Here is a 15,254-nt window from a genome sequence, read left to right as displayed (position 1 = left end):
ATTCAGTTCGATTGTTAACGATATTGGGAAAGAGATGCTCTATTTGCTTCTAAAATTGCGCTGTTTAGTCATCGTATGCTTCTCTCCAGCTGGTGTCAGTAGCTGTTACGAAGCACTGCTTGAGAACCTCTCGGTTGTTCTTCACAATGAAGCTAGCGATCAAAATTAGTTTTAACCGCTGAATGAAAAAATGTCAATTATCTCATAGCAAATCATAACGTTCATAAGGGCACGTTTACTGTTGTCATATTTTTTTTGCCATCGAAAATATCACCCGGCAATGTTGTCCGGCAACATTGTTGGGCATACGAGTTGCAGCTAAATTTCAACAACATTGCGCCGAATGATTACGGCAACAAATTTTCCGGCCGGAAGTGTTTAATGGACCACAGCATTTGCAACGAACTGGACAAAAGCAAGCTACGGGAAGGAAGTGCGGCTCTCCTGTTTCTGTACCCCACAGCGAAACAAATTAGCAAGAAAACGAGAAAATAGGCTTTACTTTCTTTTTTAAGAAAGTGAACTGCATCCGTAAAGTGGACTCGCGAACCGCTGATGATTACATACTTTCCAGAGATTCACCAAAATATCGCAACACGATTTTTAATACATCGTACAAGCAACTGGCTTGGAAACTGGTACGACTGATACGATTATTGAAGGCTGAATACCAGTTAGAACCAGGTTGTCTATTATCCTTCGGTTTCTGGTTCTTGGGCGTCTTAGAGAATTTTTCAGTACTTTTAATATTCCTCTTGGTATCGGATGTTTTGCAGTGTTTTGGTGAAAGGAGTCTTGGAACTGTTTAAGATAAGTTTAGAATAACAATCAGATTTTTTAGGTGTTAACATATTACTGCGGTTCGTCAGTGCAGGTAGCAAACTATTAACTTCATAAATGCAATACACCAGCGGCCCGAGTTGTGGAACGTCGAAATTAATGTATAAAAACATTGTAATAACAGAGAGTACAGTTGGCAAGTTGCCGTTCGTGAAGATGGAAACACATGCGATGAAAGTTGCAAAAAGTTTAGACGTCTTAAGAACGTATGCAAAACACGGCCAGGACTCACTGCTGCAGATTTGCTAATACTGCGGAAGAAGACAGACTGTTCGTATTCAGACTGCAGTCTTTCGATATATTAATTTCTGTGTGCCGCTGCTCTGGTCGTAGATGTCTCACATTTATGAAACTCATGGCTCTCTCATTTGTCCTCTTTTACATTCCTCAAGAGAAACAAACTAATTCAGTGCGTCTGCGATCGCTCGCCAACGACCTGAAGTGCAATAATATGGTTTCACCACTCAGATTTCGTGACTTGGCACTGTGGCCCGTCGGCGTGAGAAAGATGAAGCAAAACTGAGAGTGAGAGGCAAACACACACAAGGACTGCACTATATAGGGTGTTCCAGAAGAGATGGTCCATATTCGGCGATATGCCAGGAAATCTCATTTGAAGCAAAAATCTTCATATAGATACATGCCATATTTTGAATGGTTTCTGAGATAGAACACCTTTAATGTAAACTGTTATTTATGAAAATGGCGGCTTCGCACACAAGAGGTTTGAATCATACTTAACAAACGGAATACAAAAGATGTGGTGAATAATTCAAACTATGTTTAAAAGGCAGAAAGTTTTAATGACTGGGGAGAAATCACAAAGGCAGTCCCATGGGTTTCAGTTCTGGGTCCACTTCTATTCCTATGGCAGAAAGATATCACAAGCAAAGACGTTGTAAGCAACAGAATAGGTTGGGTTAGATAAGACATTTAAGAGGTAGGGTGGGTAAGAAACATAAGTGCGCCAGCAGCCCAAAACCAAATGTGCATCAAAAGTATTCTCGCTTGGGAACCATTCGGAATTAGGCATATATCCATATAAAGATTTTGTCTTCCAATGAGCGTTCATGTCACATCCCTTAATATTGACCATTCCTCCCTGGACGCACTGTATATCGCCCAGTCGTAGGATGTGGACAACTGGAGCAATATTGCCAGGCCATTCCACATTAATGCCAGCCACAGTGCAACAATGTTGACAGCGACACTGGCGCAGCCACACATTGCCGTAAAATATGGCCGTGTAAACACATCTTTAAAGACAGCATTTCTTGCCAACGCACTAATTAGTTCAATATTTGGTTAGACGAAAGAAAAAATTCATTTTATGGATCTGAAGGAGAACGTGTAACATAGCTTCATTAACATATCCAAACTCTTTCTCCAGGCAACCAAAGTTATGCGGTTGTAAACGGTAACGCTGATCATAACAAGGAACTGGGTTGAAGGTGCTTCGATATTAGTGTTATTTTACTTGTTATGTAAAACCTAACCTTGAGAAATGGAAGAATACTAACTACTTGTACAAAACTATGGATATAGCATATTTACTTGTGGTCTTAAAATAAATACTACGGTTCTTGGTTACTCGCAAAATATTCGGAACTTTTCCCAAATAATTTCCTTGAGTTATAGTTACTTGAAAACTTAGAACGGCATTCAGTTTCATGTACATCAGTGTGAAAGTTATAAACGCACATTCAGAATTCAGTACAAATTACGTATTAGAACGGTTTCTATTAGACGCTAAGCTGATGAAAGCTCTTCACACAGCAGCTATGTCGATACTGTAAAAAAACCTTTATACACTAACATTATTATTAGTTTCTGTGTACACCAATACATCTGCTGCAAGGATGCAGGACTGCACTGATATTCTGCTTTACATTGGAATTGTGCCTACATGGATGAAATGCTGATGATCCAAATCATTTTCCATGTTCCTGTTTAGCTGTCTTGCCTTGCCGGCTTAGACATCCTATCAGTGTCTTTTGGACCCTCGGTTAACGTCTTCATTTTTTTGTTTGACAAAAGCCCTATCCTACTCAGTTTTCTTCATCCAGTCTGAATTCCTGGCAGTTGTGTTCCATATGTCTGAATTTATACCTGTTTCCGATCGTGCTCTGTGAAATACCAATTTGTTGCTTTTTTTTGCATTCTTCACAACAGCTTGTTATTGGATAGCACTATATTTGTTCAATGCAACTTATTTATTTTTACTTCAAAGCACATGACATGTCTCATACTTTACGTAAAGTTTCGACAGGCTTGTCTGTAGATGTAACAGGTATACGACTTCCATTACAACAGCGTGCCAAAAGATACGGTTAGACGCCATTATATACCTACCTTACCATATTACGTGACATTAGGTAATGTGGTTGAGTTTAAGACTGAATTAAATAACATTCTGTTGAAGAACCCGTCTCTATTGAAGAGTATTTTCAAAGAAACTCTTAAAATAATTATTTTAGGTTGTATAAAAAAATTAGCATTATCACTGTCAGATAAGAAGCGTTCTTAACGTTAAATCATTTCATTATACTGCACTTCAATGAAAGAATATATCTGAAGGTTTTCCACCATCCAGAGAACCCTCCCGTGGGATCCGTGGACTACGACTCGTGTGATTTAAGTGCGATGTAACATGCGCCTACCTGTATACAGTGGCAGAACGATGTAATTGAAGCAGAAAGATGCAATTTTTTTATCCTGAAACATGTTCTTTACTTCGAAACTGTGTGTACACCACTGCTGAGCCCCGCTGTGCTTCTTAAACTGTGTTCCGCAAAATCGTGGCGTTCTGTAGCCATCACTTGAGGGTACCGCAGAATTAAGTACTTTTTCGTAACAACCATGAAAGTAACTAAAAAAATTAAAATTAATAGATCTTCGAAAATAAAAAAATAGAAGAATTTGCTAACCCTCTCCTCCATTTGCTAATTTGGATTCTTCGTGCGAATGCGACGCCGAAAGTGGACGAGGCTGTGTTTATCAGGAAGCAGACAGCAACAAGTTCGAGGTCCTATTCGACAATATAACACCTTTTATGAGCGACAGGAGTTCAAATAGAAAGAAGTTAATTTGCAGATGCAAAGAAACTTTAAATCAGTGTTTTTCAAATGAACAATAGATTAAATATTGAAGGGAATTGTAGTTGAAAAACCTGTCCATTATCAGTGAATGAGTTTCGACCGCATGAGCAGAAAATGCGAAACTTTTATTAAACTGACATTTCATTCATCCTTGGAAGATGAGTTGAAATTAATGCCGTTATCAGAATTCTGGTATAGCTTAAAAGATTAATATGCTCAATTGCTCTAAAAGGCAGCATTGCTATTTTTACCATTTGCAATTACATATATGTGCGAGACAGAATTTTCAGATTGTGTGTGGACCAAAACTAAACTCCGAAACAGAACTGCCGCCAAACGTGCTATGATAGTTCAACTTTCATCCACGACACCTAGTATTAGGTTTATCTGCGAAATTAAAAACCAGTACCACTCATCTCGTTATTGTTTGAATTTATAAGTGCTACTTGATACGTTGTCTTAAATTTAAGATTACTTCAAGAACTTTTAGATTAATTTTGAAATCATTTTTGAAGCAAGTAAATATTAGTCGAGTTAATTTTAATTTTTGTTACAAAACTAATCCATTGACAGACTATTGCATTAAAAACATACTATAGAAACAAAACAGGGTTTCAACGATAAAGGTGGACGTTAAAAACGGTTCCACTAATTGAAAAGATTGAGAAATGCTCCTGTAGAGGAAATATCAACGACGTACAAACTCGTAGTATGACACATTCACAGTGGCCTTTTTGATGCAGTAGCTCAAGCAGCACGAAAAGAAACACGTTTGTGAAACCAGTACGCAAGCTATTTTTCATAGTTAAACATTTTATGTGACGACAAATGATGTCTTAATGGCCAGCTACACAGTGGCTAAATTTACAGTTCAAGCGCGTACATGCGAGCTACGCGGGTTAGCCTACACCGCAGGGGCCCGCTTTCCCGCGCCGCGAGGTTCCCTCGCTCCGGCTGTGTCGCAGCACGCCCGGCTCCGGAATAGTGCTGACGCGGCGGCTCGGGACGGCCACGCCCTCGGTGCGAGACTGTGTGTGTGTGTGTGTGTGTGTGTGTGTGTGTGCGTGGGTGTGTGTGAGCGGCCTTGGGTCGACTTTTTGGCTGTGTTGCAGGCTTAGTCTCGACCTCCAGGTGCTGCGGTGGCTGAATGTTTAGGCGAGGCGGGGCTAAGTTCACGGAGAAGGGCCTTGCGCGGCCTTCCCTCCGGGGACAGGCACCGCCTTGTCCGTGTCTCTGCCGCTGGCCGCGAAAGAAACTGCGGCCTGTACAACTGTCCTACACTCGTATGAGAATAATAAAGTGACTGACAGCTATTTGTTGACAGGAAAACCAGTCAGAGAAAAAGCTTGATCAAGCCTATTGGCCCGTTCACGTTCGTCGTATCGCTGCGCTAACTCAACTCCCAGTTACCACAGTCACTTGCGTACGACTCTTGTGACCAATATGTAGGGAAGCAGCCTACTCACGCCTTATAAAATTCACATCAGTCTTTCCACTGTGTGCCAGCCAGTCCGCTGTAACTAGCTCTGACGTCATAAATGTTACCAATACTTTAAAAATCAAGTAAATAACCTGAAACGTTTCTAGCATGTCAGGAGTAATACTAAATCAATATGTGTTGAATATCAGATCAATAACTTTAACCATTTTCGAAATTTGGACGTTATTCTGTAAAAATCATTGGCGCAACAGAAAAGAGCTAGAAACTTAAAAAGTTATATTTAGACTCCTTTTGCATAATAATTTAGTAGAAACAGTATTCTGGATCTCACAAATTAAAATTTTAGTTGAAATTCATGATTTTCTGGTTTTTGTCTTAGAAATTAAGGAAGCAAAATAGATTAAGTAGGCGAATAAATAAAGCTAGGATGTTTAAATTTAAGTAGAAGGGAGATCCGCTATAATCATAAAGATGTGAGAAGTTTCAACTGAATAACTATAAAACTATAGCTATAGTGTACCTCCAAAGAGCAAGTTCAGAGCTCGTCTACTGCGTGTAGTGTAATTAAATTAATTCTGTCGCCCAAAATATTTGACTTAGCCACGTCAGACTTTTATTATGACTACTACAATTAAATTGAAAGCTTCATCGGCCATCAGCAAAGGAAGCAATGATTTATTCGATAACTTAGAGTGGTGCATTACTAGCCCAGCGGCTAGTCGAGAGAGCCGATTTGATCAGGCGTTCCCCTAGCCGTCCGCACCGCGGCTTTATATGTAAGAACGCTGCGCGAGGAAGCAAGGCCCCAGTTCTCTCCAGACGCTGAATAGCACACCACCTGTGCCGGGAGCCGCGTCGCGTCGGTATCGTTGATATAAACAGCCTCGGATGCAGTAATAAGTTACTCGGGATAAGCGTAACCATGAAATCGTTTTCGAATGAAGTGTTAATTTTGGGATGACGTTAATGATCTATCTTTAGTTTGCGTATGTCGTATTTTCACGTGCCGCTGCAGGACAGACGTTCTACCATTATTTAGCGTGGTGTTTGATGAACATTATCATCAAATTATGGCGAACATTCACTTAAACATTTAATTTGAACAGTTATAGTGGCATCAGCGCATTAGACTCTGAACTGCTCTGGTAGTTGGATTGCGTGGATTCTTTTGGTCTGTGACTTTCAGAATATAGTGAACATTTGAGAGAGAATGGTTTTTGATTATGAATCCCAGACAATCTCCTAATTCCTCAGAGCTATATGCTGTAGCTATAAATGTATTTCTCAGATGAAGTGGGCACTAGGAATTCTAATTACAGGCTTCACGTTTTGCTAATCACTTTCTGGTTTCCAATATTGTAGTTAGAGAGCCGGTGTTGAGAACGGCAAACAACAGCATTAAATAAATAATAGGAACATTAACAATCATCCCACCCACTGCCCCACAAATAATATAACAGTTGCGATTCGTATCTGTTATTTGTATGAGGGTAGTCATAAATTTATCGTTACAAAAAAAAATAAAAAACAAAAAATAAAAAAATGAAGTGACGTAATTAAAGTTTTGTTCTGTAGACCTGGTACACACTAAAATTGACGCGTCACGAATTACGTCGCTAGAGGAGCCTAAACAAAACATTGCAGCCTACTGATAAAGTGAAGTATCGCGCCCTAATTTATTTTCTACAGGGTGTTAGAAAAAGGTACAGCCAAACTTTCAGGAAACATTCCTCACACACGAATAAAGAAAAGATGTTATGTGGACATGTGTCCGGAAACGCTTAATTTCCATGTTAGAGCTCATTTTAGTTTCGTCCACCTACGCTCAATGGAGCACGTTATCACGATTTCATACGGGATACTCTACCTGTGCTGCTAGAACATGTGCCTTTACAAGTACGACACAACATGTGGTTCATGCACGATGGAGCTCCTGCACATTTCAGTCGAAGTGTTCGTACGCTTCTCAACAACAGATTCGGTGACCGATGGATTGTGTAGAGGCGGACCAATTCCACGGCCTCCACGCTCTCCTGACCTCAACCCTCTTGACTTTCATTTATGGGGGCATTTGAAAGCTCTTGTCTACCCTGTCGAAACAGCGTTTCACCACCTCCGAAGAAGCCAACCACCCACCATGGAGTGCTGATGTATCATTATGACGCCCAGAAAGCGACGTAAAGCGACCTGTCGAAACAGAGTTTCACCACCTCCGAAGAAGACGAATGCGCAACTATCATCGAGCAAGGTGGTGATGAGTGTCCATTGGGCTTCCCATGATGTGACACTAACAGTTTATGTTCGTATGGTGCAAACCGTCAGCGTAACATTCTACCGAAATATCCCGACGAGGGTAAGGGAAGCCGAAGCGTCACCAGAAGCTGTCTAAGGCGCTCTTTCTGCTCCACGGCAACGCCACTGCTGATTCTGGACAGGACGCAGCTATACGTACGGTTCCTTTGCGTTTCAAATTTTGCCTCTCCACCTCCACCTCTCTGTATTTTCCTGACATGACACTTAGTAGTCAAGTCCTACTTTGTAAGATGAAGAAACCATTACGTGACTAGTATTTTCAAAATGATGACAAGTAATTTCCGAGATGGTACGTTCCTTGAAAAACCAAAACGCATTCTTCTAAGACCATGATCTGTAGCAAGTCATCCATCGTTGAGAAAAATTTTTCGCATTGAAGGGTATATATGTACAGAACGTCTAATACCATCACCAAGTTTCACGATCACAACTTGATTTTTCCGAGCTGGTCATGAAATCCTTATGGTGCCCCTACATTCTTTCTCGAGCTGCGACATTATTTCACGCGAAATCCAGCAGAAAAGCGAACCCACTAGGCCTGCTGTCTATTAACGAAGAGTGTGGGAATACGCAGGGAGTGAACAAAACTATCCAAATGCCAGCAGCACAACATATTACCATATCTAATACGGTGTAGCAAAACCCGACGGCATTCAAAACAAATGGTTCAAATGGCTCTGAGCACTATGGGACATAACATTTGTGATCATCAGTCCCCTAGAACTTAAAACTACTTAAACCTAACTAACCTAAGGACATCACACACATCCATGCCCGAGGCAGGATTCGAACCTGAGACCGTAGCGGTCGCGCGGTTCCAGATTGAAACGCCTAGAACCGCTCGGCCACCAGGCCGGCGCATTCAAAACAGCTTGCAGACGTCTCGGAATGGATAAATACAGATTCTGTATGGTTTACAAGGGAATTGTATATCGTTTTTCCTGCAAAATAGTGGCAAGCTCAGGTAACGACGTTGGAGACAGGCAGTGATCATACACTATCCCCTCCTAAGTAGGCGACAAAGGATCAGTGATACTAAGATGTGGTTACGGGTGGCCACAGACATGAGACAGTTCATCCTCGTGCTCACAAAACCAGTCATGGACGATGGGACGCTCAGTTGGTAGAGCACTTGCCCGCGAAAGGCAAAGGTCCCGAGTTTGAGTCTCGGTCCGGCACACAGTTTTAATCTGCCACGAAGTTTCATATCAGCGCACACTCCGCTGCAGAGTGAAAATCTCATTCTATCAATGGCAGTGTTGCTAAAGCTGAGTTACTACACAGAGCCTTGCCAAATTCCTTCAGCAAAGAGCACAAAATAAATATTGCAGAATTCGAATCAAGAGCAGCTGCCACTATGAGCAACTTAGAAGCAGATATCCTCGGAGTAGTGAAGCAACTTAAAATACTTAATAAAAGCAAGTCAGTCTGGATCCGCGTGACCGCTGCGGTCGCAGGTTCGAATCCTGCCTCGGGCATGGGTGTGTGTGATGTCCTTAGGTTAGTTAGGTTTAAGTAAGTTCTAAGTTCTAGGGGACTGATGCCCACAGATGTTAAGTCGCATAGTGCTCAGAGCCATTTGAACCATTTTTTTAAAAGCAAGTCTTCTGGTCCAGACTATATACCAATTAGGTTCATTTCAGAGCATGCTGATGCAATAGCTCCATACTTACACTCATATTCGTACCCAAAGACTGGAAAGTTGCACGGGTCACGGCAATATTCAAGAAAGATAGTAGCAGTAATCCACTAAATTAAAGGCAGATATCTTTACGTGGATATGCAGAGGGATTTTGAAACATACATTGTGTTCGAACATTATGAATTACTTCGAAGAGAGCGTATTGACACACACACAACACGGATTTAGAAAACATAGTTCCTGTGAAACACAATTAGCTCTTTATTCACATGAAGTGCTGAGTGCTATTGGCAACGGTTTTCAAATTGATTACGTATTTGTAGGTTTCCAGAAGGCTTTTGACACTGTACCACACAAGCGGCTTGTAGTGAAATTGCATGCTTATGGAATATCGTCTCAGTCATCTGACTGGATTCGTGATTTCCTGTCAGAGAGATCACAGTTCATAGTAATTGACGGAAAGTCATGGAGTACAACAGAAGTGATTTCTGGCGTTCCCCAAGGTAGTGTTATAGGTCCTTTGCTGTTCCTTATCTATACGAACGATTTGGGAGACAATCTGAGCAGCCGTCTTAGGTTGTTTTCAGGTGACGCTGTCGTTTATTGACTAATAAAATCGTCAGAAAGTCAAAACAAATTGCGAAACGATTTAGAAAAGGTATATGAATGATGCGAAAATTGGCAGTTGACCCTAAATCACGAAAAGTGTGAGGTCATCCACATGAGGGCTAAAAGGAATCAGTTAAACTTCGGTTACACGAAAAATTAATCAAATATAAATATGATAAATTCAACTATATACTCAGGCATTACAATTACGAACAACTTAAATTGGAAAGAGCAGATGGAAGACGATTTATAACAGATGCTGCGAAAGACGGTCTTGCAAACTTAGATTTTACAAAAATCTTAGATATTGTCCAATGGCTTCAAACGGTTAAAAAACGATGCGTAATGGTGAGAAATACTCCTTATAATTTTTAAATGTTATCAGTCGCACGTCGAAAAGATAACGGTGGTGTTTACGGGGACTAGTCATCTAATAAACAATGAAGTTGTTTCAGCATTTTGTAACTCTGCAGCAAAGAAATATAGTAGATGATGATTTTGGTAAAGGCATGCACAAGCAATTTTTAGATTCTTATTTTACAGCGTGGCAACGGCCTTGCCGCAGTGGATACACCGGTTCCCGTGAGATCACCGAAGTTAAGCGCTGTCGGGCGTGGCCGGCACTTGGATGGGTGACCACCCATGCCGGCATGCGCTGTTGCCGTTTTTCGGGGTGCACTCAGCCTCGTGATGCCAATTGAGGAGCTACTTGACCGAATATTAGTGGCTTAGGTCAAGAACACCTGACCCCACGCCCCTCCTATCCGCACACTCCACTGAGGATGACATGGCGGTCGGATGGTCCCGGTAGGCCACTCGTGGCCTGACGACGGAGTGCTTTTTTATTATTTTACAGCACTAGAACCAGACTTACGTCATGCAGATACATTAAATACGAAATAGCACAGGTACATCACTGGAATCCCCCGGTGCATCTTTTTGTAACCGTAGTGTCTTCATCAATTAATTGACTACTACACGTTGGCTAACCCGAGCTGATGAAATACCGATTACACGGCCTGCAAGTTTTACAGTGTCACAAATCGCTCCCCGAGAGGTCTAGGCGGCATTTCGCGCGTCGGCGGGCCCAGACACAAATCTCGCGCAAACGGCTTCGCACGCAACTAGAGGTCCGCTTTCTCTCCGGAGGTTTATTCCCCGATTCGGCCGGTTGCGCCGAGTTAATCTGCAGGGACGAGACGGAGTGAGTCATCCCGTGAGAGACCGCTCTTGCTGAGACCTCGCACCTCGTGCTGCAGACGCCGAGTAGGCTCCGAAAATAGCCACGCGCGTGACGGGGACGCCGAGTTCCGTTAGCGCAGGCGGCTGGCTAACTGCTCGTCTCCCGCCGCGTACGTAGCGGCCGGCGGAAGGTGTGCCGCGTGCTGGCAAATTGACTGCCCCGTCTTGCAGCTTCCCACAGTGATTCGAGATGACGCGCAACTGAGCTGTTAAAAATTACACGCCGGAAAACAAATACTGGTTATTCCTCTGTTCCCTCTATACCAGCCGGCCGCTGTGGTCGAGCGGTTCTAGGCGCTTCAGTCAGGAACCGCGCTGCTGCGGTCGCAGGTTCGAGCCCTGCCTCGGGCATGGATGTGTGTGATGTCCTTAGTTTAGTTGGGCTTAAGTAATTCTAAGTCTAGGGCACTGATCACCTCAGATGTTACGTCCCATAGTGCTTAGAGTCACTTTTTGGACCTCCACACCAAACAACAGAGTTGCTATTTAATTGCTAACGACTTCAAAGGCACAAGACTGCGTCATCAGGTTGAACTCTCTGTGCAGTACGTCAGCCTCAGAGCTGCTGGACATTAAAATTAAACACCTGAAAGGATATCAAATAACGACAGTTTGCTTATTGTGCCTCTGCGATTAAATATGTAGCTAATACGTAGGTGGACATTTAGCGATATTTTACTACATACAGGTGCGACGCCTGGCCGCGTATAGAGTCTAACTGAGCTTGGAGGACAGATACCGGTATGCCATTCTACACTACTGGCCATTAAAATTGCTACACCACGAAGATGACGTGCTACAGACGCGAAATTTAACCGACAGGAGGAAGATGCTGTGATATGCAAGTGATTAGCTTTTCAGAGCATTCACACAAGGTTGGTGCCTGTGGCGACACCTACATCGTGCTGACAGGAGGAAAGTTTCCAACCGATTTCTCATACACAAACAGCAGTTGACCGGCGTTGCCTGCTGAAACGGTGTTGTGATGCCTCGTTTAAGGAGGAGAAATGCGTACCATCACGTTTCCGACTTTGATAAAGGTCGGATTGTAGCCTATCGCGATTGCGGTTTATCGTATCGCGACATTGCTGCCCGCGTCGGTCGAGATCCAATGATTGTTAGCAGAATATGGAATCGGTGATTTCAGGAGGGTAATACGGAATGCCGTGCTGGATCTCAACGGCCTCGTATCACTAGCAGTCGAGATGACAGGCATCTTATCCGCATGGCTGTAACGGATCGTGCAGCCACGTCTCGATCCATGAGTCAACAGATGGTGACGTTTGCAAGACAACAACCATCTGCACGAACAGTTCGACGACGTTTGCACCCGAATGGACTATCAGCTCGGAGACCGTGGCTGCGGTTACCCTTGACGCTGCATCACTGACAGGAGCGCCTGCGATGGTGTACTCGACGACGAACCTGGGTGCACCAATAATAAAACGTCATTTTTTCGGATGCATCCAGGTTCTGTTTACAGCATCGTGATGGTAGCATCCGTGTTTGGCGACATCGCGGTGAACGCACATTGGAAGCGTGTATTCGTTATCGCGATACTGGCGTATCACCCAGCGTGATGGTATGGGGTGCCATTGGTTACACGTCTCAGTCACCTCTTGTTCGCACTGACGGCACTTTGAACAGTGAACATTACATTTCAGATGTGTTACGACCCGTGGCTCTACCCTTCATACTATCCCTGCGAAACCCTACATTTCAGCAGGATAATGCACGACCGCATGTTGCAGGTCCTGTACGGGCCTTTCTGGATACAGAAAATGTTCGACTGCTGCCCTGGCCAGCACATTCTCCAGATCTCTCACCAATTGAAAACGTCTGGTCAATAGTGGCCGAGAAACTAGCTCGTCACAATACGCCAGTCACTACTCTTGATGAACTGTGGTATCGTGTTGAAGCTGCATGGGCAGCTGTACCTGTACACGCCATCCAAGCTCTGTTTGACTCAATGCCAGGCGTATCAAGGCCGTTATTACGGCCAGAGGTGGTTGTTCAGAGTACTGATTTCTCAGCATCTACGGACCCAAATTGCGTGAAAATGTAATCACATGTCAGTTCTAGTATAATATATTTGTCCAATGAACACCCGTTTATGATCTGCATTTCTTCTTGGTGTAGCAATTTTAATGGCCAGTAGTGTATGCAGCTCGAGGCCCACGAGACACACGCTGTGGCGCTTGCGTCGCAACACGTGACTGCAGGACTCACGAGTCCCAGCAGCCGTCTACTGCGGGAGCGAGTAACGATTTCAGACGAGTTTTATAATTCGTAACTCTGCGTTTAAATGGATGAAAACTCTCGATGGCACCGACAAAGTTAAGAGTTTGAATGGAGCCGGGGTTCGCGAATTTTGGCGAGCAAGGCTACTAGTGTGACGTCACAAGTTCGTTGCGGGGTCCGTATTTTTCGTGGTCCCCGACGCAGCTTCACTTCCATGCCTGAGGTCAACAATCGTAGTGGCTGCTAGCTCACCAGTTTCTCGGCAACGCATGATATGATCTGGAGAACGTGTTGTCCTGGGCAACACTCGAACATTATCTGTATCGAACTACCTCACGACAGAATGCGCAACATACGTTCTTGCCTTATTTTGTTGAAAGACGACGTCAGGGAGACCTCGAAGACAGCGTTCTTGCAGCGACCTTAACACACTGTAAATGCGACGGTTGGGTTAAAAGTATCTAATGTACCGCCATACCATCAAGTCAGGTACCGGGCCCATGAGGATGAAGAATGGAATCTGGCAAGGTTCATTCATTTTCGATCCCCACATGTGGGCTTTAGGTATAACAGTTGCCGTGCGGTTAGAGCCAACATTCACCCATTTCGCGGCGTCTCCCGCATGTATGTGTGTGTAAGTGTGTGTGTGAAATCTTATGGGACTTAACTGCTAAGGTCATCAGTCCTAAGCTTACACACTACTTAACCTAAACTATCCTAAGGATAAACACACACACACACCCATGCCCGAGGGAGGACTCGAACCTCCGCCAGGACCAGCCGCACAGTCCATGACTGCAGCGCCTGAGACCGCTCGGCTAATCCCGCGCGGCAGTGTGTTAGTCTAGGGACCGATGACCTCAGTAGTTCGGTCCATTGGGAATTCACACACTTTTGAACATTTAGTAGAACAGCAACTTGTCTGAATGGAAGACGTGGTATCCCAGTTGTAAGGGGTTCACAGCCCCTTACGTAAAGATAAACGTCTTTTACCTCACACTGGTCGAGGTGGGCTATACATCGATAGTCGGGCATCACGAGCGCCGGAGAGCCAGCAGTTGTTAGTAAGTGGAGTGCAGGCAGCATACAGGGCGAGCAGCACGGGGTGTAATGGCGGAGGTCCGCACTGTCGACTGGGCGTGTCCCCGATGCCGCTGGTTGACCCTGAGCAGTTTACCAGTCGTGACAAGAGGGTTTATTTCGAAGTGCCGTGTCGTGATTACGCGTTTCGCGTCAATCGCGACGGCCACCTACAACTGTATTGCAGTGAGGACTCTATTGCGTTTCTGCTAATTAATACAACAGCAACCGAACGAGGTGGCGCAGTGGTTAGCACACTGGACTCGCATTCGGCAGGGCGACGGTTCAATGCCGCGTCCGGCCGTCCTGATTTAGGTTTTACGCGATTTCCCTAAATCGCCTCAGGCAACTGGCGGGATGGTTCCTTTGAAAGGGCACAGCCGACTTCCTTCCCCATCCTCCCCTATCTTATGAGACCGATGACCTCGCAGTTTCGTCTCCTCCCCCCAAATCAACCCAACCAACCCAATACAACAGCGTGTGGGATTATCAAAGAGCGACCTGTGATGCGTATAACCGTCTTTAAATTGTAAGGCGAAAGCAGTAACTGCCTCACACTTGCGTAAAATCAAGAATGTAACTCTTAGTTGGAGCGGAACACGGAAGCGATTATTATTACAGCAGAACCTTAGTGATTGTAAATGATGACTAACTAACAACCTCAGCTGCCGACAGGTGGTGTTGATATACCTCGATGTGGATAGCTGAAAATGTGTGCCCCGACCGGGACTCGAAATCGGGATCTCCT

At 44.0% G+C, this 15,254-nt stretch overlaps 1 protein-coding gene and 1 pseudogene across 1 annotated transcript in view; one reads left to right on the top strand and one right to left on the bottom strand.

Moving 5' to 3' along the window:
• Positions 1–15,254, bottom strand: part of LOC124788343 (mannose-binding protein C-like) — an 816,639-nt gene that overhangs the window by 173,979 nt on the left and 627,406 nt on the right. The gene's annotated exons all lie outside the window — the stretch shown is intronic.
• Positions 10,490–10,607, top strand: LOC124790302 (annotated as a pseudogene).

The sequence above is a fragment of the Schistocerca piceifrons genome, chromosome 3 (assembly GCF_021461385.2).
Source record: "Schistocerca piceifrons isolate TAMUIC-IGC-003096 chromosome 3, iqSchPice1.1, whole genome shotgun sequence".
In the NCBI taxonomy this organism is placed as follows: Eukaryota; Metazoa; Arthropoda; class Insecta; order Orthoptera; family Acrididae; genus Schistocerca; species Schistocerca piceifrons.
This window is presented reverse-complemented; position numbering and strand designations above follow the sequence as displayed.